Raw genomic sequence first — 26098 nt, 5'->3', positions numbered from 1 at the left:
TCAGAGTTAATATGACAGTGGCTATGGCTATAGCTTTCTTTTACTTCAAAAAAAAGTAGAGAATGGTATGGTGTATTTGGTATAAATAAAGGAAACATGAGGATGAGACAGAAAACACGTTCAAGAAGAAGTAATCTTCTCCCCTTTGACAGCCAAAACACAGGTACATTTTTAGCCTCATTTGGTTTCTAAGACAGTTCTTTTTAAACAAAGAAAAAAAATCATGTTTTGCACCCTCAGTCTCTTCAATGCATGGTAAATTAGTAGCAAAGTAATGGTGAATGCGGAAATTAATCAAAAGCAAAACTATAGTTTTTACACGTTTCTTAGTGAATTAATGATTTCCCTTTATTACAGTAAATGTGTCAAGACCATAAAATGTGAACAAAAATTTAAAGTGTAAGATTAAATGCTGTTGAAACTTTGCCTGACCCTTATTAATGCAACACTGTGCTTAAGCAGAAACCTGGAATAGAAATAGAAATTATAAGAAAGTGTTACAGCCAGAAATTTTCCAGTAAAGGCCTAAAAAAAAAATGAAGTAAATGATAATAGCTTTAAAAGATAAGTCAGGGGAAGAGCCATCACAATTCAATTTTAAACAAGGCCAGGGGCAGAAAATGGTACCTATAAAGAATCAAATGTAACTGAGAAAAATAATCTTGTAATAAGTCAAAGAGTGGTTTTGAAGGAGAAGATTCAATAATCCAGTTGTTAGCTCTCAGCAGGAATCCATTAAAGGAGACATGCACTAAACGCTCTGCTTGAGCAAAGTATGCTTCTTAAGGTAGAAAAGTTAGAAACAGCGCAAATGCTTTGACTAAATGAACTGATCGCAATGGTCAAACAAGAACGTTTTGGAAAACTATACATACTTTTTCAAAATGGAAAAGGGGAGTAGGGCTATTCAGGGAACCAATGACTCAAAAATTCCTATGGAAAATAAGTGTGCTTAATTTTATTTTTTAAAGGTATTTTTAGTCCCAGTATGAGCAAGGCTCTACAATAGATTCTGGAGAATAAAAAAGTAGAAAACAAGTGGGCCCTCTTGTTGAAGAGTTCATTGCCTAGTACAAGGTGTGAAGATGCCTGGAAGAGGGAGGAACCAGCTCTACCTAGAAGTTAGAAAACTTTTCCTAGCTAAGGGTGTGAGATAAGAAGACAAGTTTTAAGTAGAAGGGTTTCCAGGCTGAGAGTCTAACATAGGCAAGACATGGAGTCATGTTCTAGGCAGGCTGATTATATATTCCTGATTAACCTGCAATATAAGAAGTCATTGAGAAAGTGATTGAAAATATAACAGGCCAGAAATGCAGGTGAGAGTCAGGTAATTAAAAACTTTGATGTCCTGCTAAGAAATTTGTACTTAAACCTACACCAGTTGCAATCCACTTATGCAGGGAAATGGAATATGTTCAGCACCATGGTTTTAAAAAGGTTACTCTGATATCAGTGAAAAGTGAGACAGCCTATTGTAATGTTGAAAAGCTCATGCTTTAGAGAGAGGCAGATCTGGATCCAAATCATAGCCTTAATTTAAACCTTTAAGCCCTGAGCAGCCTTCAGTTTTTTCATACTTAAAAGTTGGATAATAGTATCTATGCTTGCAGTGGGGGGGGGGGGCGGTAAGGGAGACGGTATGAGTGTTAAGAGACTAATGAGACAGAAAGTTAACAAGGATATCCAGGAATTGGACTCAGCTCTGAACCAAGCAGACCTAATAGACATCTACAGAACTCTCCACCCAAATCAACAGAATATACATTCTTCTCAGCACCACATCGCACTTATTCCAAAATTGACCACATAGTTGGAAGTAAAACATTCCTCAGCAAATGTAAAAGAACAGAAATTATAACAAACTGTCTCTCAGACCACAGTGCAATCAAACTAGAACTCAGGATTAAGAATCTCACTCAAAACCGCTCAACTACATGGAAACTGAACAACCTGCTCCTGAATGACTACTGGGTACATAACGAAATGAAGGCAGAAATAAAGATGTTCTTTGAAACCAACGAGAACAAAGACACAACATACTAGAATCTCTGGGACATATTTAAAGCAGTGTGTAGGGGGAAATGTATAGCACTAAATGCCCACAATAGAAAGCAGGAAAGATCTAAAATGGACACCCTAACATCACAGTTAAAAGAACTAGAGAAGCAAGAGTAAACACATTCCAAAGCTAGGAGAAGGCAAGAAATAACTAAGAGCAGAACGGAAGGAGATAGAGACACAAAAAAACCCTTCAAAAAAAATCAATGAATCCAGGAGCTGGTTTTTTGAAAAGATCAACAAAATTGATAGACCACTAGCAAGACCAATAAAGAAGAAAAGAGAGAAGAATCAAATAAAAAATGATAAAGGGGACATCACCACCGATCCCATAGAAATACAAACTACCATCAGAGAATACTATAAACACCTCTATGCAAATAAACTAGAAAATCTAGAAGAAATGGATAAATTCCTGGAAACATACACCCTCCCAAGACTAAACCAGGAAGAAGTTGAATCCCTGAATAGACCTATAACAGGCTCTGAAATTGGGGCAATAATTAATAGCCTACCAACCAAAAAAAGTCCAGGACCAGACGGATTCACAGTTGAATTCTACCAGAGATACAAGGAGGAGCTGGTACCATTCCTTCTGAAACTATTCCAATCAACAGAAGGAGAGGGAATCCTCCCGGACTCATTTTATGAGGCCAGCATCATCCTGATATCAAAGCCTGGCAAAGACACAACAGAAAAAGAGAATTTTAGACCAATATCCTTGATGAACATCGATGCAAAAATCCTCAATAAAATACTGGCAAACCAAATCCAGCAGCACATCAAAAAGCTTATCCACCATGATCAAGTGCGCTTCATCCCTGGGATGCAAGGCTGGTTCAACACATGTAAATCAATAAACATAATCCAGCATATAAATAGAACCAAAGACAAAAACCACATGATTATCTCAATAGACGCAGAAAAGGCCTTTGACAAAATTCAACAACGCTTCATGCTAAAAACTCTCAATAAATTAGGTATTCATGGGAAGTAACTCAAAATAGTAAGAGCTATTTATGACAAACCCACAGCCAATATCATACTGAATGGGCAAAAACTGGAAGCAATCCCGGTGAAAACTGGCACAAGACAGGGATGCCCTCTCTCACCACTCCTATTCTACATAGTGTTGGAAGTTCTGGCCAGGGCAATCAGGCAGGAGAAAGACATAAAGGGAATTCAATTAGGAAAAGAGGAAGTCAAATTGTCCCTGTTTGCAGATGACATGATTGTGTATTTAGAAAACCGCATTGTCTCAGCCCAAAATCTCCTTAAGCTGATAAGCAAGTTCAGGAAAGTCTCAGGATACAAAATCAATGTGCAAAAATCACAAGTATTTTTATACGCCAATAACAGACAATCTGAGAGCCAAAGCATGAGTGAACTCCCATTCACAATTGCTTCAAAGAGAATAAAATACCTAGGAATCCAACTTACAAGAGATGTGAAGGACCTCTTCAAGGAGAACTACAAACCACTGCTCAATGAAATAAAAGAAGCCACAAACAAATGGAAGAACATTCCATGCTCATGGATAGGAAGAATCAATATCATGAAAACGGCCATACTACCCAAGGTAATTTGCAGGTTCAATGCCATCCCCTTCAAGCTACCAATGACTTTCTTCATAGAATTGGAAAAAACTACTTTAAAGTTCATATGGAACCAAAAAAGAGCCCACATTGCCAAGTCAATCCTAAGCCAAAAGAACAAAGCTGGAGGCATCACACTACCTGACTTACTATACTACAAGGCAATAGTAACCAAAACAGCATGGTACTGGTACCAAAACAGAGATATAGATCAATGGAACAGAACAGAGCCCTCAGAAATAATACCACACATCTACAACCATCTGATCTTTGACAAACCTGACAAAAACAAGCAATGGGGAAAGGATTCCCTATTTAATAAATGGTGCTGGGAAAACTGGCTAGTCATATGTAGAAAGCTGAAACTGGATCCCTTCCTTACACCTTACACAAAAATTAATTCAAGATGGATTAAAGACTTACATGCTAGACCTAAAACCATAAAAACCCTAGAAGAAAACCTAGGCAATACCATTCAGGACATAGGAATGGACAAGGACTTCATGCCTAAAACACCAAAAGCAATGGCAACAAAAGCCAAAATTGAAAAATGGGATCTAATTAAACTAAAGAGCTTCTGCACAGCAAAAGAAACTACCATCAGAGCGAACAGGCAACCTACAGAATGGGAGAACATTTTTGCAATCTACTCATCTGTCAAAGGGCTAATATCCAGAATCTACAAAGAACTCAAACAAATTTACAAGAAAAAAACAAACAACCCCATCAAAAAGTGGGTGAAGGATATGAACAGACACTTCTCAAAAGAAGACATTTATGCAGCCAACAGACATATGAAAAAATGCTCATCATCACTGGCCATCAGAGAAATGCAAATCAAAACCACAATAAGATACCATCTCACACCAGTTAGAATGGCGATCATTAAAAAGTCAGGAAACAAGAGGTGCTAGAGAGGATGTGGAGAAATAGGAACACTTTTACACTGTTGGTGGGACTGTAAACTAGTTCAACCATTGTGGAAGACAGTGTGGCGATTCCTCAGGGATCTAGAACTAGAAATACCATTTGACCCAGCCATCCCTTTACTGGGTATATACCCAAAGGATTATAAATCATACTGCTATAAAGGCACATGCACACGTATGTTTATTCACAATAGCAAAGACTTGGAACCAACCCAAATGTCCATCAATGATAGACTGGATTAAGAAAATGTGGCACATATACACCATGGAATACTATGCAGCCATAAAAAAGGATGAGTTCATGTCCTTTGTAGGGACATGGATGAAGCTGGAAACCATCATTCTCAGCAAACTATCACAGGAACAAAAAACGAAACACTGCATGTTCTCACTCATAGGTGGGAATTGAACAATAAGAACACTTGGACACAGGAAGGGGAACATCACACACTGGGGTCTGTAGTGGGGTCGGAGGAGGGGGGAGGGAAAGCATTAGGAGAAATATCTAATATAAATGACGAGTTAATGGGTGCAGCACACCAACATGGTACATTTATACATATGTAACAAACCTGCACGTTGTGCACATGTACCCTAGAACTTAAAGTATAATAATAATAATAATAATAAAAAGAGACTAATGAAAGGACTCAGGAATCAGAAATGGAGAAAGGGTAAACCTATTCAAGAAACTCAAAAGAAAATAAAATCCAGGACTTTCTGAGTGGTATGAGGTGGAAAAGCTGGGGAAAATGGAAGATGAAACTGAGCTTTCTGTTGTTGGGGATGGAGAAAGATGGTGTATCATTCTCTTGGCCACAGAGACTGGTAGCATTTGGAATCAGAAAGGTTAATGGAAGAGAAATTAGAACTTTCAGACCAAAATTTAACTATAAAATGTGACTGTGTCTTTGGGAGAGGAGACATGTATTTCAGAGACATCATGTCTGCATTCTATATTCCACGTTCTTCCCCAAACATAAATATAGAGAAAAAAATGAAAGATGTGAAAAATCACATACAGAGATAATAAATGTGCATTTTAAAACACAGTGAATTGATGCTTGAAGGATTATGATAACTAAAAATGATTTATAAAGAAATTCAAAAATCTTATTTACTTTTCAGTATACTATTAATAATGCAATATTTCTCCATGCTTGATTTCACTGATATTTTTGACTTCTTTAAGATTCTGGAAAACATAAAACACGGTTATGAGTAATTATGTTTTTCAATTTGCTTATCTGTACACACAAATAATGGTTCTTTCAAGCATCTATAAACAATCCAGTCTCAAGTACAAATGGATTTAAATGTAACATGTTAATTTGCTAAAATTCTACAACATTTCCCAAGAAAATAAGTTTTAGCATTTTTACCAAGTGGCTTTTTTATTTTTTTCACTGCACTTTAGAAGTCAGCCCTGTGCAATTTAATCTTTCAAAGAATCCTTCTGCTGATAAACTACAGAGAGTACATGTGGCTGATTTGACCCAAACCTTTCAGTTAATAAATATGAGACAGAATCTTATAAAAGGAAATGCAATCAGGATTTTCACAGAAGGTTTTTCCTGAAGGATAAAAATAATAATGGTGTTTGACTCACTTTTATACCTGGGAGCAGAAGATGTCCTTGCCAAATATCTTTTTGGAAGAGCTCTAGTTGGACAGACACTTCCAAAAGATAAGCAAAGCATGAAAGATATGAACATCGGACAAAACGAAAGGAAATGAAAGCATTTCCTAAAGCATTTAAAATGATGACATAAAAAAGTTTGTTTATACTTATCAAACATAAGTTGGGTGACTTTTTAAAAATGGAAAGATGAACTTCAGAATATTTATTACCAAGCTGGTCCAGACAGCTTGCATTCATTCATTTACTCGTTCATTCATTCATTTACTGTTTTAGTTACTACTTACGAGGTGAGTCTAAAATAAGGACAAGTCACCATAATATTTTCAAGGAAATATTCTCTAGTTTACTGTATGCATTATTTGGCCTACTAAAATTAGCTTACAGTAACTCATCCAAACACAGCCTTACTAGCTCCATGATTGTTTAGTGGAATAAGGATGGAACATGGGAGTAGATGTAAAATGGGCTATATCCTTGATACCTCATGAGCACCACTCTGGCACAGGCTTCTACCAGCAAGGGTATCCCAGTAGCAGCAGACAGGCATGAAGTTTTTCATGATGTGCATCTGACAGTGATACCATGTGATATTGATAAGCAATGGCATTGGCATCTGGAATCTGTCTCACTGGGTTTGGCAGAAGGACCTAGAGACAGTATTAGATTTTTTTCCCAGAAGAGAAAATGGGGTTTTCCAATGATTAATTGAAAAAAAATACATATATATACAATAAAACAAAACAGGAGTGACCAGGTACACATCCTATGTTGGTAGAACAGGTGAACGTGGTTTGGTGTATTTCAATTTTACCAAAATGGGAACAGGCTGACTATATTATTTTCTATTTTTTTTCTACTTAATACATCATGAGCATCTTCCCATGTCTGTGTCTATTATGGTATGCTCATTTTTAAGGGCAAGGAACTTCTTTTTGGTCCAGGCTTTTTCTTCTGAAGTTCAATATTAGCTGCCATTCCACCAAGGCTTTATGGAAGATAATTTCCATTAATTTGACAGGTCATTGTCTTGTCAGTTTCAGATAATTAAGGACTAGCCATTAGTTCCTGTACCTATTGTGTAATCTCTTTTGTCTCATCAGGTTTGTGAATTTTGCAGTGCTTGCCAATCTACAGTTAGCTTAATTAAAATCAATGGAGTTGAAAGTTGGTGTGTTCTCTTTCCTTTCTCTAAAGGATTCCATTTTCCAAAACACCATAAGCAAATAAATTGGCATGTGGAACTTTCTGCAGCCATATAATAGTCAAACACACTTAACCGTGTATATTTAGCTCCCAGCAAAATTGTCTAATTTTGCATTTGCTAGCTAGCCAGTAAACTCCAGGTTTCTTGCATCAGAGGGGGATGCTAACCCACAGATTTTACAGTTCAGAAGTATTATTAGTAAATACCCTCAACAAAAGGCTCAGAAAGTGAAATCAGTTCCAATGCTATCATCTTTCCTCAAGCTGAGCTACGGTGTTCAATTCTCCAAATGTGAGGTAGCTGGCAAAGACGTTGCTGTTGTTTTCTGGATTTAAGCTGGGAAGATAGTAACTGGAGCCTAGGAGAAGAATTTTCAACTAACGAAGTGTTGTTAATATAAGACTTTCAAAAATACTAATCACAACATTTCTGTAATTTGCAACTAGCATCAATTGATATATCTTTGATTTTCTCTATAAAAACAGACTGAACTGGCCAGATTAGCAACTCAGAGTTATGCTGATCTTCCAGGCTGGAGGCCTCGCCCAAGATAACATCATGAACATTTTATACCTCCTACAGAATAACAGTATACTTGCAATCTGCCAGACTCTAAGACTGAAATGCAGAAACAATAAAACAATAATTAGTAACTCTGATTTTGCCACACGCCTGGGCAGCTTAAATTTCTTGATGGTTATGACCCTAAACATCTGCTTGAACTAATATATACCTTGTTATGCATATCTATTTAAAACATATTTCAATAAACATGCATAGTGAAATATATTATTGTCTGTAGTAAAAGGGAAATCCCAATATGTTAATGATGTAATGAACTGTAAAAATAATCAATATTGGTTTTTCTGCATGTTGACCAATGTATGAACCTATGTTTTATCTTCATTCTCATTCTTTCAGAATAAAAAGCAACATCTATTTAGTACATGCAAATAACTTGTGGGAGTTTTCAAGAATATACAAATCAAATTAATTTAGAAGCATATCAGACACCCTACCTATGCAAATGGTATTATTTTGTTAATCTAGTTCTAAACTATATGTTTAACATCATTATACTTCAGGATTATTTTGAATCCTTTTATTTATCAATAATAAAACTTTCTAAGATTTTAAATATAAAATACAAAGCTACCATCTTGAAGTTGTATTTCCTTTATTACATGATAATTAGTTGCATAATTAAAACATGTGAGGTCAAAGGTCAGATATTACAATCCAAGGGATATCACAAAGGATATTGTATTTTTTGCCCCAAATACGTATATTAACAGCAATGGCTGTTACACAGAACATTAAGCTAAAAGAGTCAAATGGAAACTGGAATAACATTTGTTGCAAATAATAGGTATAGTGAAATTTCAAGATGATTCTGAAAATATTTTATTTATCTGAACTTATGATAACATATCTGAGTGAATAACTGAGAGTGCACTCAAGGAAGTAAATAGCTCTATTAAAACAGTAACCTGATGATGAAGACTCAACAAATGAAGACAGTGATATCTGTGGATGCCTTTCAGACCCTGTGTTATTCTTTGGTGGTGACTCCATTATTCTTTATGAATAATACAATTAGTGCAATTTTGAGTCCTTCCATCCCTGCCAATTATCCTAACACTGGAAAATTTTCTGTTTAACACAAAAATACTAAGAACTCATTTGAGAGTATCTTCACTGAGTGGTTTATCAAGCACTGGAATAGCTCCAGAATTAGGAGTTAAATACTTCCCAAGAGAATTCAGTCCACTCTAATATCACTTCGGTGTTAGAAAAAATACCCTTGCACTGACTTGAAAATTATATCCATAGATCTTTTATCCATGACACCTGGGGTCACAAAGAAAAAATATTTTTCTTATTCTTAATTGATCTACAAATAGAAGTGTGCTCAAAATAGTAGCAACAATGTATTTCATTACATATGCTTTTATATATAATATATATATAAATTTCATATATATTACATATATACATTTTATTACATATGTGATTATGTAATAAAATATATTGATGCTATTATGTTATTTTATGAGTGCTTATATATAAGCACTTATATATGCTTATATATTAGTGAATGATAGCAATGATAAAAGTGACAAGGAGGGAAGAATTATGATTATTTTATTATTTTAAGGTACTCACACACTACCTGTGAAGTGGTATAATGTTGTTTGAACATGGATTTTAATTAGTTATAAATGTATCTTGGAAACTCTAGTGCAACCACTGAGAAATGTAAAAAAGAAGCATAACTGATATGCTAATAATAAGGGAGAGAAAATGGAATCATACAAAATGCTCAATTAAAGCCAGGAAAGGCAGTAAAATAGTGGAAGACAAACTAAGAACAAAGAAAAAGGGAAACAAATATAAAACTAACAAATATGATAGGTATTAATTCAACTAAATCATTAGTTACTTTAAACATCAATGTTCTAAATATATCAGTTAAAAGGCAAAGATTGTAAAAATGGATTTAAAAAAACCTTCCCAATTGTATGTTGCCTACAAGAAACATGCATTAACTATAAGAGCACATACTGAAAGATATACTATGCTGATGCTAATTTTTAAAATGGGAACAGCTATATTAATTTTAAACAGACTAGACTTCAGAGCAAAGAAAGTTATCAGGGCTAAAGATGGGTATTACATAATGATAAAGGGGTCAGTTCCTTATAAAGACATGACAATCCTTAATGTATAGATGCTTAACAATGGAGCATCAAAAAACATGAGGCAACATCTAATAGAACTGCAAGGAGAAAAACATGAGTCCACTATCATAGTTGATGACTTCAACACCCCTCTATCAAAAATGGACATATCAAGCAGACAGAAAAAAGAGTAAATACAGCACCGTCAATTAACTGGATATAATTGACATCTACTGACTGTCTTATGATTAAAGAACACACTATTAAAGAACACGTGGATTAAAGAAGAAATCTCAACAACAACAAAATAAGTATTTTGAACTAAATGAAAATGAAAATACAACTTACAAAGTTTGTGGGATGTGCTGAAAGCAGTGCTTAGAGAGAAATTTATAGCATTGAATACATTTATTAGAAAAGAAATATTTAAAATTAATCACCTTATCTATAACAAACTCACAGCCAACATTATACTTAATGGGGAAAAGTTGAAAGCATTCCCCGTGAGAACTGGAATAAGACAAAGATGCCCACTTTCACCACTTGTATTCAACATAGTACTGGAAGTCCTAGCCAGAGCAATCAGACAGAAGAAAAATAAAGGGCATCCAAATCAGTAAAAAGGAAGTCAAAGTGTTCTTGTTTGCTGATGATATGATCTTACACCTAGAAAACCTTAAAGACTCATCCAAAATGCTTCTAAAACTGGTAAATGAATTCAGTAAAGTTTCAGGATACAAAATTAATGTATGCAAATCAGTAGCGCTGAAATACACCAACAGCAACCAAGCTGAGAATCAAATCAAGAACTCAACCCCTTTAACAATAGCTGCAAAATGCCACAAAAATATAACATCAAAAAAAATTAGTAATATACTTAACCAAGAAGGTGATAGACCTCTATAAGGAAAACTGCAAAACACTGCTGACAGAAATCATAGACAACACAAACAAATGGAAATACATACCACGCTCATGGATGGGTAGAATCAATATTGTGAAAATAACCATACTGCCGAAAGCAATCCACAAATTTAGCGCAATTCCCATCAAAATACCACCATCATTCTTCACAGAATTAGAAAAAACAATCCTAAAATTCATATGGAACCAAAAAAAGCCCACAGGGCCAAAGCAAGACTAAGGAAAAAGAACAAATCTGGAGACTTACATTACCTAATTTCAAACTATACTATCAGGCCATAGTCACCAAAACGGCATGGTACTGGTATAAAAACAGGCATATAGACCAATGGAACAGAATAGAGAACCCAGAAATAAACCCAAATACTTACAGTCAACTGATCTTTGACAAAGCAAACAAAAACATAAAATAGGGAAAGGAACCCTATTCAACAAATGGTTGCCGGGATAATTGGCAAGCCACATGTAGAAGAATGAAACTGAATCCTCACCTCTCACCTTATAAAAAAATCAAATTAAGATGGATCAAAGATTTAAATCTAAGACTTGAAACCATAAAAATTCTAGAAGATAACATTGGAAAAACCCTTCTAGACATTGACTTAAGAAAACACTTCATGACCAAGAACCCAAAACCAAACACAACAAAAACAAAGATGAATAGATGGGAATTGATTAAACTAAAAAGTTTCTGCACAGCAGAAGAAATGATCAGCAGAGTAAACAGGCAACCCACAGAGTGGGAGAAAATATTCACAACCTGTGCATCAGTCAAAGGACTAATATTCAGAATCTACAAGGAACTCAAGCAAATCAGCAAGAAAAAAACCAAACGATTGCATCAAAAAGTGGGCTAAGGACATGAATAGATAATTCTCAAAAGAAGATATACAAATGGTCAACAAACACATGAAAAATGCTCAACATCACCGATTATCAGGGAAATGCAAATCAGAATCACAATGCGATACCACCTCACTTCTGCAAGAATTGTCATAATCAAAAAATAAAAAAAAATAGATATCGGCATGGATCTGATGAAAAGGGAACACTTTTACACTGTTAGTGGGGATGTAAACTAGTACAACCACTATGGGAAACTGTGTGGAGATTCCTTAAAGAATTGAAAGTAGATCTATCATTTGATTCGGCAATCCTACTCCTGGGTACCTGCCCATAGGTAAATAAGTCATTATTCAAAAAAGATACTTGTACACACATGTTTATAGCAGCACAATTCACAATTGCAAACATATGGAACCAGCCCAAATGCCATCAATCAACAGTGGATAAAGAAAATGTGATATCGATATATGTGTGTATATATATAAAATATATATATATATATATATATATATATATATAATGAAATACTACTCAGCCATACAAAGGAACAAAATAATGACATTTGAGCAACCTTGGAATTGGATACCATTATTCTAAGTGAAGCAACTCAGGAATGGAAAACCAAACATCATATGTTCTCACTCATAAGTGGGAGCTAAGCTATGATGATGCAAAGGCATAAGAATGATATAATAGACTTTGGGGATTTTGGGGGAAAGGGTGGGAGGAGGTTGAGGGATAAAACACTACATAGATATTGGGTACAGTGTACGCTGCTTGGGTGATGGGTTCACCAAAATCTCAGAAATCGCCAATAAAGAATTTATTCATGTAGCCAAACACCACCTGTTTCCCAAAAACTTATTAAAATTAAAAAAATTAATCACCTTAGAAAACTAGAACAAAAGCAAATTAAATCCAAAGTAAGCATAGGAAAATAAATTAAAATTAGAGTAGAAATAAATGAAATAAAAATGGGAAATCAATAGAGAAATCAACAAAACCAGAAGATGATTTTTTGAAAAGTTCAATTAAAAAAAAGCCTCTGGCCAGGTTAACTACGAAATCAGATATTCAACATTATTCACACAAACGAAAATAACTTAAAATGGTATATTTAAAATATAACTGCGGTGTACAAAGGCATTGTAGTATACAAATGTATTGCAGGTAAAAATCACAATATTTAAAATATTTACCAAAGCCTACTTGACTGTGTAGACACTGCCTCACTTCAGCAAGTTTTTTAAAATAATGACTATACTAAATTATCTGCCTGAATTCAAACCTATTCTTTTTCTTTAGGTGAAATTTTTAATTCAAATTTCTGAAATCCAATAATGTCACCTAGGCCAATAATAGATCAATCATGGTGCCTGTCAGGTTCTTTCTGAGCCCTGTTAGCAGCTCATTTAAGTGTCATCCACTAATACACACTGCCTTGACACCTCCAATGTATTTTTTGTTAGATTAGTTTTCCCATGCATTGGGTCCATTATCAATCCTTAATAATGAGAAAAACATGAAATTTAAAATTTAAAATTATCTTTCAAACATTGGAAGAGGAAAGGATGGTTTTAATTCCCCAGGTCGTTAAATGAGTAATGAAGCAAGTTTTACATTTTAACCGTGAGACATATTAGCTGTTCATTTGAAAAGGAAACATTTAGTTTCCAGTCTTTGGGGACCTCACTGCAAACTTTTATTTACAAAGTTAGTTGCACATGTCTATTATTGTGCATTGTTTTTGAGCTTTTGCATTATATTTTGCATCACCACAGTTAAGGGTAAAATAACAGGACTATGGCATCTGTGTTTAGATTTAGATAGACAAATGGGGAAATAGTGCAGAGAAAAGCCAACTAAAGAAATTTTAATTGTTCCTTGTATAAATCCCCAGTTTACAGAAAGGTTGAACCAATTCATTTCTGCAGGTTACATATCTAAATTTGTGACCATGTAGCATATGAAACAAATAGGGTATCCCTATTAATCACTGAGTTGTCAATATGAACATAAAGATTGGTGCGAATTCAGTGTCCTGCACAAAAGTCTTCAGTTGAAACAGAAGAGATATTATGGTGGTGGATTCCCCAGGATGTTCAACAAACAGAGAAGAGGCCAAAGCATGTTGTCTCAATCTTTCTTCTTGTTTTAGTCCATTCTCACACTGCTAAACGATACTACCCAAGACTGGATAATTTACAAAGAAAAGAGGTTTAATTGACTCACAGTTCCACATGGCTGGGGAGGCCTCAGGAAACTTACAATCATGGCAGGAGAAGCAAGCACATCTTACATGGTGGCAGGTGAGGGAACATGAGCAAAAGCAGGGAAAACTGCCTTATAAAGCTATCAGATCTCATGATAATTCACTCACTATCACGAGAACAGCATAGGGGAAACACCTCTACGATCCAATCGTCTCCCATCAGATTCCTCCAACCACACGTGAGGATTACCGGTATTACAATTCAAGAGGAGGTTTGGGTGGGGACACAGCCAAAAAGTAACACTTTTTATTTATTACAATTTTATATCATCCCTAGCAAATTGTTCCAAATTCTTGCCCATCCTCCATCAATATCTAAAATTGCACTTGTAATTGAGAATACTTGCTAAGGTTTTACTTGTACTTGCATATAGAATGGACTCAAGATATCAACGCTGTTTGTCACGATTTCATAAATGAAGACAAAACAGGTATTAAATATTCACCCTGTTTTCTGGATGCTCAGTTTCATAATAAATGCCTGCCTTGGTTCATGCATCAGTACTGTTTCCACTTGGCTTCCTTGGACATCACTTTCTCTTAACTTTTCTCCTACCTCTCTGGCCCTTTTCTCTTGAACACTCTTGATAATCCTACCTTATCTCCCTGCCCTCTTAAAATGTAAGTGCCTCAAGCTCTTGGTATTTCTCTTCCCCGTTTGTGCTTTAGTAACTCAGTATTTTCTAGAGGCTGGCAGCATCCACATATATCTCCAGATGAGACCTCTGCTAGAAAAGCTAGACTCATACATATTTACCCTTTTGCTTTCTCCATTTGGATGTTGAATAACCATGTAGAAAATAACAAGTCCAAAACTCAGGTCCTGATTTTTCACCTTCAAATCAGCATCTCTCATATTTTTCCAACTCAGTAAATCACAGCTACATTCTGCCACATGCTAAAAACTCTTGGAGACATCTTCATTCAACCCTTTGTCTTGTATTCTACATCTAATTTGTCAGGTAAAGCAGTTACCTGTACCTTCAAAATACAGTTAAACAAAATCCTACCCTTTTTCTTGGTCCTCCCTGCTATGATTCTGGTCCAACCCACTAAACTCTTTTGTCTAGATTATTAAAATAGTCTCCCTGATTCCTTTTTGCCACCCACAAAGCCAGAGAAATCCTGTTAAAACACAAGATTAATGCTGCATAATTCCTTTTCTCAAAATAATTTAAAGAGTGCTGATTTCAGTTACCTGGATATGTGTAAGACACAATTCCAAAACAGACTGGCTTAAAAAAATATGTATCACTCTGCTCAAGGTCCTGGGAACCAACTAGACTCAGCTGGGTTGTTTTGGTTTGGGATCTGTCATGTGATTGTAGTCAGATGGAGGTTGAGGCTGAAGTCATCTTTATGCCTTCCACAATCACAGGTTTGCATGACACAACTACGTGAAGGCTGGAACAGCTGGGATTTATCTGGCATCTCCTGTCCTACTTGTGAGATTTTTCAATGTGGTTTCTCCAATTCAGTGGCCTCAAGGTAGCCATATTACTTACATGGTAGTTGGTTTTCTCTAGAGGGAGGATACAAAGAAAACAGTGGAAGTTGTATTTTTTTTTATTAACTAGCCTTAGAGGTCACATAGCATCATTTCTACCATAGTACATGTGTAGAAGAAGTCATAAGTCCAGCCAAAATGAAGGCAAGATGTAGAGACACCTCTCAATGGGAAGAAATCTAAAGAATATGCCACGGTTTTTTTAAAACTACCCTACACTTCATCTCAATTAAAGCAAAAGCCAAAATTTTCTCAATGGTCTGCAAGGGGAAATTGTAGCAAATTTGACCACTGCTTGCTTTTTAAAATCAAGTTGGATTAGAACAGTCACATGTATTGGTTTACATACAATGATGGCTTTTGTATTATAATGCCAAAGTTGAGTAGTTGTGACAGAGATGATGTGGCCTGCAAAGCTGAACCTGTTTATAATCTGGTCCCTTAGAAGGCAAGTTTACTAACCCCTGGTCTGCAGTTTTGAACACACACACCCTGCTCCCCTATTTGCTCTCTGAATTTATATCTCTAGTACTCTGTTCCTCACTGTATAGTTTAGCATATGTGCCACCTTGCTGTTCCCTCTGCCTAGCATGCTTTTCCTTCAGATATCCAGCTAGCTCATTTCTGCATCTTTCATGCATTTGCTCAAATTTCATCTTTTCAGTGAGTCTTTTTCTGAATGCTCAATTTAAAATTCACCCCTATTTCCCAAAACTCCTTCTCTCCCTTCTCTGAGTGATTTCCCCCCACTTATAATATTCTCATATGCTATTGATTTAACTTATTTATTTTATTTATAGTCTATTTTACTCATTAAAATGCAAGCTCCATTACATCAGGGATTGTAGTTTGTTTTGTTCTCTGATGCATCCCAGAGCCTACAACAATGCTGACATGTAATAGGTCCTCAATAAACATTTGTTGAATGGACAGAGGCATACATGCAGTGACTAATGAAATAACACAAAATAAATATGTAAAATTCATAGGCAATATTATAAAATGAAATGTATTGGCTGTTTGGGGTTATATAAGTGGAACACAGAAGAGAATTAAAGCTTTAAGTAAGAGGGAAGATCCTGATGTTAGTATTGATTCCCTTTTCCCCACGATGAATGATGTTTTGAAGATCTTGATGCTAACATTAGTTTAAGCTCATTCAATACTGTCATAGGAGAGAGAAAATCGTTTGAGATCTTTGATATTAATATTCCAATCCCTCACCTCTCTCTGTTTGAACTCATCAATCACTTTGGGAATAAAACTGGAATAGTGTACAAATTCATGTTGAGGTGAGGGGTTTTAATATAGAAGATATTTTCTTCTTTCCCTTGATGTCTCAGAATAAAATGATGAAATCAGAAGGAGAGAGAAACTTTGATTTTTGTATTTCAAATTTCTATTATTTATTATTTAAGAGTATATGATTTGGAGTCAGGGTAAAATTGAGTCCTCACCTCAACTCTGTAATTTCACAGCTATTTGTTCTTAGAAAAATTCCTCAATGTTTCAGATCCTCAAGTTCTTTCTCGTTGAGAAAATGAAGACGGTAATATCCATCTCATGCAATTTTAGGAAAATTAAATAAAGTTAGATATTTTGAAAAGTGTACTAAATTTAGAATAGTACCTGGTACATATCTTCTCAGTAATGATAAACAGAATATTTTCCCACATCTATTTTCAATAGTAATGACCATAATAGACAGAAATTTTTCATTTACTTGCAATGACCTTAAAAAACTAAATTCAACATAATGCCACCTCTAGAAAGAAGTCCATTAATAGTGGACAAATGTCTACTAAATATAACTTACATAAAAAGAAGTAAGAGATAATAAAACAAATGGGGTGAAACACCAAGACAGTTAAAAGTATTTGTCTTTATGACTTGCCCATTTGAGCAGAAATTCTTTTCTGGATGTCAGAATGTAAGGAAAGTTTAGATGAAAAATTTCAGTGGTTCAATTAGTTATAGATTCAGAGCTTTTGTTTATTTGTTTTGTGCTCAGTTGGTTCTTGTGTTTGTAGACATCTCTCACATTACAAAAATAATAACAGAGAGAAAAGACTATGTTCTTCAAAACAAAAAGCTACTCAGTAGTGAGTGGCACAGAAACCAAATCTCATGGATTATTTAAATTCAGTCAAATGTTGTTTATTGATATCACTTATGTGTCAGATATTATGGGAAGCATTGAAGATAAAATAGTACATAAAATACACTTCTGTCTTTCTTAAAGTTCAATGATTTGTTGCCTAACTTTGAGAAATACTACCCTTCACCACAGAATAACAATTCACATCAGCATAACTAGGTCTTGGAGAAGTACTGCAATAAAGAAACTGTGTAACTTCCTTATCACTGAGTGTCTCAAACTTATTTGAGGAGAGTGCTTCTTTGTGTAACATCCACAACTAATATGCTATCTAACACATTCGTGTCCAATTTCATCATATCCTATCTCCACTGATTAGAGATCCTTCAAGTAACCCTGAGGTTATGTGCTTTACGTATTTGGCTTCTGACTAAGCGTTGACTTACAGATCAGTTTTCTCAGCAAAACTGACTTTGAAAACCACAAGCAAGAACTATAACCTTTGATCTTCACAGGCATATGTGAGGGAAAGAAATGACTGGCATGAGGTTGTGCAGCTGGTGAATTTGAAACTTAACCATATGAGTAAAAACAATTTGAGTAAGACACAATGAATTTAGACTTCATGTATTCTCATTTTGAAATAATTTGCAAAAGTGTTAGGCTAAGGATTTACATTTTCATTACCTATGAGGAAATAAAGCAAGCAAATTTGGACCAAAACTACAAAAACTAAAGAATTCAAAGTATCATCAAGTGCTTTAAAAGTCACATTTTCAGTATTCTCATCATCACACAAACACTTGAATTGAAATGACAGATTATTCAGTATGGCTGGTCAGAAGAGAGATTTGACTCAGAGACATTTGTTACTAGTTGTTATCTGTTATTTAGGAATTGCCATAATGAGACAAGCTCACTCATCATGGATTTCTACTGGTAAGAAGAAAAATAAGGGATTTTTGTGAGAAGACAATGCTGTCCTTTTAATGTTAGCATCAAAAGGTCCAGGATGAAACTTAATTATTTTTATCTTTTCATACAACCATTTAGAGAGTTATCATGAATGAGCTGCCTTTTGAGGAGGGATCCCATTTTATAATCTAGTTAGCTTCTTTTCCCAAGAAATTGATCGACCTAAGTGCCATACTATTTTGAGATGATCAATTTGGATTGGAAATTTTTAGAAACATGTTATTTCTAATTTCTCGCTCCTTTCTCAGGTAGAAGCAGAATAGTAGCTCACTTGCATAATGCTTGGCACATGATTTGTGCTCAATAATGGAGAGTTGTCATTACCATTATTAATAAAAATGCATATAAAACATATAATAATATATTGTTATTATATACAAAGAGCATACTAGATACCATGCCTCCGGATAGAAGTAGTATTTCTTTCTTAGCATCCAAACTTGTACATTGTACCTTTTTCTGCCTTATTACCTATAATACTTTTTAAATTTTGTGTGTTTACTTTTCTGTCTCACAGAATACAATAAGCATTCCTTGTGAATAAAAATGTTATCTTTTATCTCTGTATCCTTAACTATATTCTACAAATGTTTGCTGTAAGAATTAACAAAAACAAATAAATAAATTGTTAAACTACATTTTTTTTTAAAGATAGCATCTGTGTGAAGAACCAACTGAATTCAATATGCATAGTGTTTAAATGATGTTGCAACATGGCCAGCTTGGAGTCCTCATAGCGTGTCGAGTTCCGAATATTCACACATCTTACAGGGCATCTAGTTTTCCCCAGAGCAAGCACTCCAAGCAATAGGAAATGGGAGCAGACTCTGCTTAAAATGTAAACTTTCAGCTGTCACCATGTCATTTCTACCACATTTTACTGATGAAGCAGTCACAGAGCTAACCCAGGTTCAAAGAGAGAAGCAATAAACCCCATCTTTTATGCAGAAAGTGAGAAAGACATTGCAGTCATCATTAATTACCCACAGACCATTTAATCTATATCCTCATTAATGATATTTTCTCAGCTTGACATACTCTTGGCTTTGACAATTAACAAAAACAGAAGAAATAGAAGAAAAAAAACCAATATGGTATGCAGTACTCATAATTACATTTTCATTTGTGTTGCTATCCTTGATTACTATACATATAAGAAATTATCTCTCAAGGAAATAAATCATCCTTGTATTGCTTCTGGAGATGAAAATCAATGAGTTTACCTTTTGCTACAAATATAGCCACTCTTTTTTTTTCTTGTAGACATTAAACACCAATTTGTGGAGACAGTTTTGCATATACAAAGGAATCTGAGCAGCATACCTGACTCAATATTAATAAATTAAGTTGAAATAGGACCTGTGATTGGTCTATGATGACAGAAAGCAAATAGCTTTTCCTCCTGATACAACTAAAAGATTACCTTGCTAAGCATTTATTTCAAGGATTGGCAAAGAATGTGTTATAACACAGGTCTGTAGGCATAATGGAAGAAATGCCTTGAGCGTCATTCAAAGGAAGGATAGAGAAAAAAAATATATAGAATCAATGTATTTTAACAGTAACAGTCTTTTAATATTTATTAAAAATAAAATATTTTAATTTTAAAAAATCAATCTTTTTTTATTAAAATAGAAATTATAAGTCAAAAGTAGTGATGGATACATTATTTAGCAGAAAATTCTTCAGAGACCACAGGAAAATCCAGGTTGTTGGAGGGTTAATGTTGAGAAGTAAGAAAGGACAGAGCAGTGAATACATCAATTTAACCATAGGAAAAAAAATGTTTACTGCTGATGAATTAACTTGGAGGCCCTCTATCTAGAAGAGGGGCATTTTTTCCTTGCCTAATAAAAGGGAGTTTATAAAACTTATAGCATCATTGTAATTGAGAAATGTATTTTGAAAAATGGAACAGAATAATAGGTTTTTCATAGATTAGAATAAACCACAGTGTTTAAATATTACATGTGTTTATGTAGTTTTAAAGACATGGAAAAAGTGCATAGCAAAATTAAAGTTGACATAGAAACTATACTTTACAGATCAAACTTAGACCAACTAGAATAGAAAGGCAAGGAGAGTCTGCAATGAGTTGATTAGCTCTACTGCAGGAAATTGACCAACTGCAAGTGAACTACTGGGGGGATCGACGTTTTATGTGGATCTTTGTGAAGCACAAAACAAGATCAGCAAATCATAAAGAAACAAATAATGAAAGCTGACTTAGTTGGTTCAGGCTGCTATAACAAATTACTGGGTGGCTTAAACAACAGAAACGTATTTCTTACAGTTCTGGAGGCTGAAATTCTGAAAGCAGGGTGTCAGCATGCTTAGGTTCTGATGAACACCTTCTTCCATGGCTTCCTCACATGGTGGAAAAAGATAAAGAGGAAGCACACTCTATCCTGTGTCTTCTTATAAGGGCACTAATACCACTAATGAGTGCTCCACTCTCATGACCTAATTACCTGTAAAGGATCTACCTCCAAATGCCATCACATTGGGAATCAGGCTTTAACATATAAATGTTGGGGGCATACAAGCATTCAGTTCATAATGAAAGCAAAAGAAACACTGAAAGGAATCAGCATTTTCTTATTCTTCTATTGCTTAGCCTAAAAAGTAGGCTTGATTTTAAATACCAGAAAGCAACCAACTATTTATGCTTCAAAGTTATTTATAGTTTCAGGTACGTGTGTAGTCACGCATCACTTAATGACAGGGAAATGTTCTGAGAAATGAGTCCTTAGGTGATTTGTTGTGTGAGCATCATAGAATGTACTTATGCTCTATGTATACCTGCATGATATAGCCTACTACACACCTAGGCTATGTGGTATAGAGCCTATTGCTCTTCGCTTTTAAGCCTGTATAGCTCGTGATTGCTCCCCAATACTGCAGGCAATTGTAACACAATGGTAAGTATTTATGTATATAAACATGTCAAAATAAAAAATGTATAGGAATAATATGATATTACATCCTTATGGAACCACCATGGTATATGCAGACCATTATTGAACTAAATTATTATATAATGAATGACTGTATGCATATTTATGTATTAACACACTAGCTATGCGTTTGTACAGATTGGCATTCAGTAAATTTTGTATGCTTTTTTCTGGGGTTTGGCAAACTATGGCCCTCAAATTAAATCAAACCCACCTCCATATTCACAGCTAAAGTTTTATTGGAACAAAACCACATTCATTCATTGATGTACTGTCTGGTTGCTTTTATGTTACAATGGCAGAGTTAAGTGGTTATGGCAGAGAACATAATGTCCTCAAAGCCCAAAACGTGACTATCTGGCCCTTTACAGAAAGAGTTGATCAACTTTTGGTTTATTCCATAGAGCAAATATGGGACTCTCAACAAATCCCAATTAGTACCTATAACTACAATAATAGTAATAATTACAATAGTAGTAATAATTGTTATCAGGTATTAAATGCATACTTTGTGCCAAAATTAGACTAAGCTGAAAGAGCAGGGTCCTATGATTTATAGCCTCATCAAAATCACATGAAATGAGGAAAGAATAGTTAGAAAATAGAACGCCTGTTGTTCAGAAGAAAAAAAGATCAATATCTACCATACTATTAATAAATACAAATGTTAGCCTGTCATGACTTGTTCTAATGAATGCCTAACCTCATCCAATATATGAAATTAAATTGGATAAAGTCTCATTAATACAAGAAGTGATTAGTATTTTTTCAGAGGCAAGCATTTGTTGATAATATGCTAAACTTAGTTTGATTCTAGGCGGGGAGCCTCTATGTTGTGTTTCCTATTCTTTGTAACAATGAAATAAATAAACAAAACTCTATTTCAAATCAATAGTAATACCAAATCAAACTGCGAAGTCTCCAGATTGGGATGCATACAAAAATGATCTGCTGTGGCAGAAATAATTTATTAAAAATTCTGTTTACATTTATCTTATCTCATCAATTTTAGTAGGTATTTTTAAATTATATATTAGAAAAACTGTGTACATATAAATAAACAAATATAGTACTGAAGTTTACTTGCTCAAATATTATTGCTTATAGAGATGTCCATCCAAAAATGTTTAGAAACTACTGACAAACTATAAGTAAATAACCTATCAAAGAGTTCTCAGAATCCCTCTAAGATCGTAACTGAGTATGCCTGTAACATAATCCTTATTAATTTTGCTAGAAAACTGTTATGTTCAAATATAAATAAATATACTTATGTTTAAATACAGATACATCAATAAATGCAATGACTGTCATTTCATTCCTTCATAAAGCCTTTCACTCTCATCTCTTCCTTCTCTTTGCTGATTTTCAAATTCTGAAGCTTCTTTAATGGGATTCCTGTTAGCAAGTTCTCTCCTTTCTGTGTCCTCCATACACAAATGTCTGTGGTTTCTTGATAATTATATTCCATGAATATATTAATCATACCTTTGCTCCTAATTTTATATACAAGTTGGAATCCAGACTAAGCTTTTTTATTTAAAAAAATTACAATCTCAAATCAATAAATGCTTCTGCCATATTTTTCTCTCTTTCATTTAAGCATATTGCTATAATTACACCTACTGTTCTTTTCTCACTAATTTATCACTCTTCTTCTTCTTCCTTTCTTTATTATCCATGTAAATTTTAACCTTTCTAAGACAGACTGATTTGTTTTTTTGCCATGTAGTAAATGATCCTCCTACTTCTAGTCAAATTCTCCACAACATCTATCAGAGTCTAGTTGTTACTAAACAATGGTTGCAGTTTTGTGCTGTGGTGACTTACCAGAAAGAACGATGATTTCCTAGTGAAGTTCATCACTCCCAGTGCGTGAGGTAAGAGTTACATTTCAGCAAATGTGGACCTAAAAACAAAAGGTGAACCACTTCATCAGATGCTTAATAATAAAATTCAATGCCATTTGCTCACAGATGTACTTCTTCAGCTAAACTTGGTCTCAGGATCCACATGTAGTTTCTCAGCGCTGTCGCGCAGCTCTGATTTGTGCACATATGTGTTCACGTTAACATCATACTTTGGAGGTACTTAACATAAAAGACGAAATAGTTCTTTAGAAGATAAAACTCTCAGTGTAGGACATCTGATTTTTAATATTTTCTTTTCTAGTTAAGTCCTAAAACCATCAAATGACTGCAGTTCTCAATTTGCTTATAGTGAGGCTAGAAGATGATATGAGGTCTAAGCAATATTCTTAAAGGAAATTTGGACCTCTGCTACATTACATCATGCTCACACATCACTTTAGGAAAAGTTAAAAGAGTTATAACAAAAATATTTTATACTTTGATAAACATAAATTTTCAGAACTGAATTATAACTATTGCATTCCAAATGAATTTTCTGTATACATTACTGATTTTAACACCAAGGTCATGGTCATTTTAATGAAAATAAGTAAATAAATAAACACTAGCAGAAAAATATGGTCAGAAAAAAGGAGAATAAAATCTGCATCTGAATTTCAGTTGATAATGGGCTATTTAATAACTACCAGTACACAGCTCTGCAGGGAAAAAGGCAATAATTCATGTTAGGTATATCCAGTACCTAATGATAATTAACATGCTTTAAGGAAAATGAAGATAATATTTCTTTATGGAAAAGAGGTAAACGAACTTCTTTACATAATATGTTTAAAATTCTCTTTTTAGTATTCAGATTTTAATGAACTGCAGATCACTGCAATTCTTCATGTTAAATCGCATCTGGGATTGTTCCTTAATCGAGTAAATTGGGTTAAAATATTGCATTTTTATTGCTAGCTTAATAGCTTAAAGAGATATTAAACGTTTAATTATTAACCTTGACATGAAAGAATTGGAGAGATTTCTTAGATGATTTAAGGATTTGAAAGTTCTCTCTTCTGAGTGAAGTTTATATTGTAGGATAAAGCAAATCTAACGAGCTATCCTGAAATGGGCATCTGACTAATTGAAAGAGACTAATAATAGAGCATACATATATATCCAATGTTACTTAAGGAAATCATTCATAGAAGAATAGATGCTTTATTTTAAAAATCAACTAATGGATGTTAAATATTAATAAAGTCATCATAACTGAATAACAGATAGGTTAGCCTAGTAATTTACTCATTCAAAAAATATTTACTGTACATTCATGATGTGGAAAGCAGTATTCTAGGCACTAGCAAGACAGCAGGGAATTGGTTCTTATCAAACTTATATTCTACTAGAAATAGATGCATATGAATAGAGTTTTCAGAAGAGAAATTAAAGGTTGCAAGAAATATAAAGAATATAAAGAGTCACATATTAATAGGCAATATAGGCAATGGTATGCTGACAAATGTTTAATAACCAGCTCTCTAAAAGGAACAAAGCAAGCCGAGTTTTTGCCATTTTCTGTGATGAAAACATTCCCAACATGACTGATTTAAATATACTAATATGACATCACTCAATACATAGTTGGAAAGAGGTATACCATAAGCCCTAGTGAGCTGTTATAAGACAGCATTGGCACACACACTATGACAAGATTACTTTAAATTGGATACTCAGAAAAGGCCTCTCTGGGAAACTGACACTTAAACTAAGATCTGAAAAACCAGAAAAAGTCGTGTGTGAAATCTTGAGGCATTACACCCTGAAGAGGGATAACAGCTAAAGTTCCCAAAACAGTGCAAGCCTGGATTGTCGGAGGAACAAGAAGAAGGCCAATAAGTCTGGGGTGTACTACATAAAAGGAGGGTATACAATGAGATTAGAAAAACAGTCAAAGCTTTTCATGCAGAACTTCGTAATATAGGGTATGAAATTTGGCAAAGATGTCACTGGAAGGTTTGTGAATCATGTTAATTGTATTGATTAAAACTTTTGCATTTACTCTATGCTGTCTATAGTAAAACAAAAAGCTATTACAAGAAGGAGGAACAGACCTTGGCTTACTGATGATAAAAAGAATAGGAAAAAATCCTTAAAAACTAGGTTGAATAAGAGGTTAGAATTAGTAGGCATCTCAACATATTATTACAATTATGGCATCCAACTTAATACATAATTTGCTTTGCTTCATACAAATATATTTTTCTGCTTTTGTTTTCTATGGTCAATTACCACTGTATGTCATGCTGTACTATTATCACTTTTAGAAAGTGATTCTATCATACAAAACCAACATAATCTAAAATGACTTCCTGAGATCATGACCCAAGAGCTTATATATAAAACAAATGTTTTTAAAATTGTGCCTATAATAGCACACAACAGCAAGTATTAGATTCCACAAACATAATATTTGGGAAATAAAATGTTATGGACTCCAAGAGAACTGTATATATTTCTAACTCTATTCAAAGATGTCCTGTAACTCTAGATAGAA

General features: G+C 34.3%; 1 long non-coding RNA gene across 15 annotated transcripts in view; it reads right to left on the bottom strand.

The window, feature by feature from the left end:
- Positions 1 to 26098, bottom strand: part of LOC104005445 (uncharacterized) — a 346407-nt gene that overhangs the window by 266563 nt on the left and 53746 nt on the right. For 14 of the 15 annotated variants that reach the window (XR_010155471.1, XR_010155473.1, XR_010155469.1 and 11 more), the window contains exon 2: positions 23519 to 23597. The exons of the other annotated variant lie outside the window; for it this stretch is intronic. This is a non-coding gene — a long non-coding RNA (uncharacterized LOC104005445). The remainder of the gene's footprint in view (positions 1 to 23518; positions 23598 to 26098) is intronic. 15 annotated transcript variants of the gene reach the window in all.

The sequence above is a fragment of the Pan troglodytes genome, chromosome 2 (assembly GCF_028858775.2).
Source record: "Pan troglodytes isolate AG18354 chromosome 2, NHGRI_mPanTro3-v2.0_pri, whole genome shotgun sequence".
Classification (NCBI taxonomy): domain Eukaryota; kingdom Metazoa; phylum Chordata; class Mammalia; order Primates; family Hominidae; genus Pan; species Pan troglodytes.
Note: the sequence above shows the minus strand (reverse complement) of the source record. Positions and strands in the feature narration are given on the sequence as shown.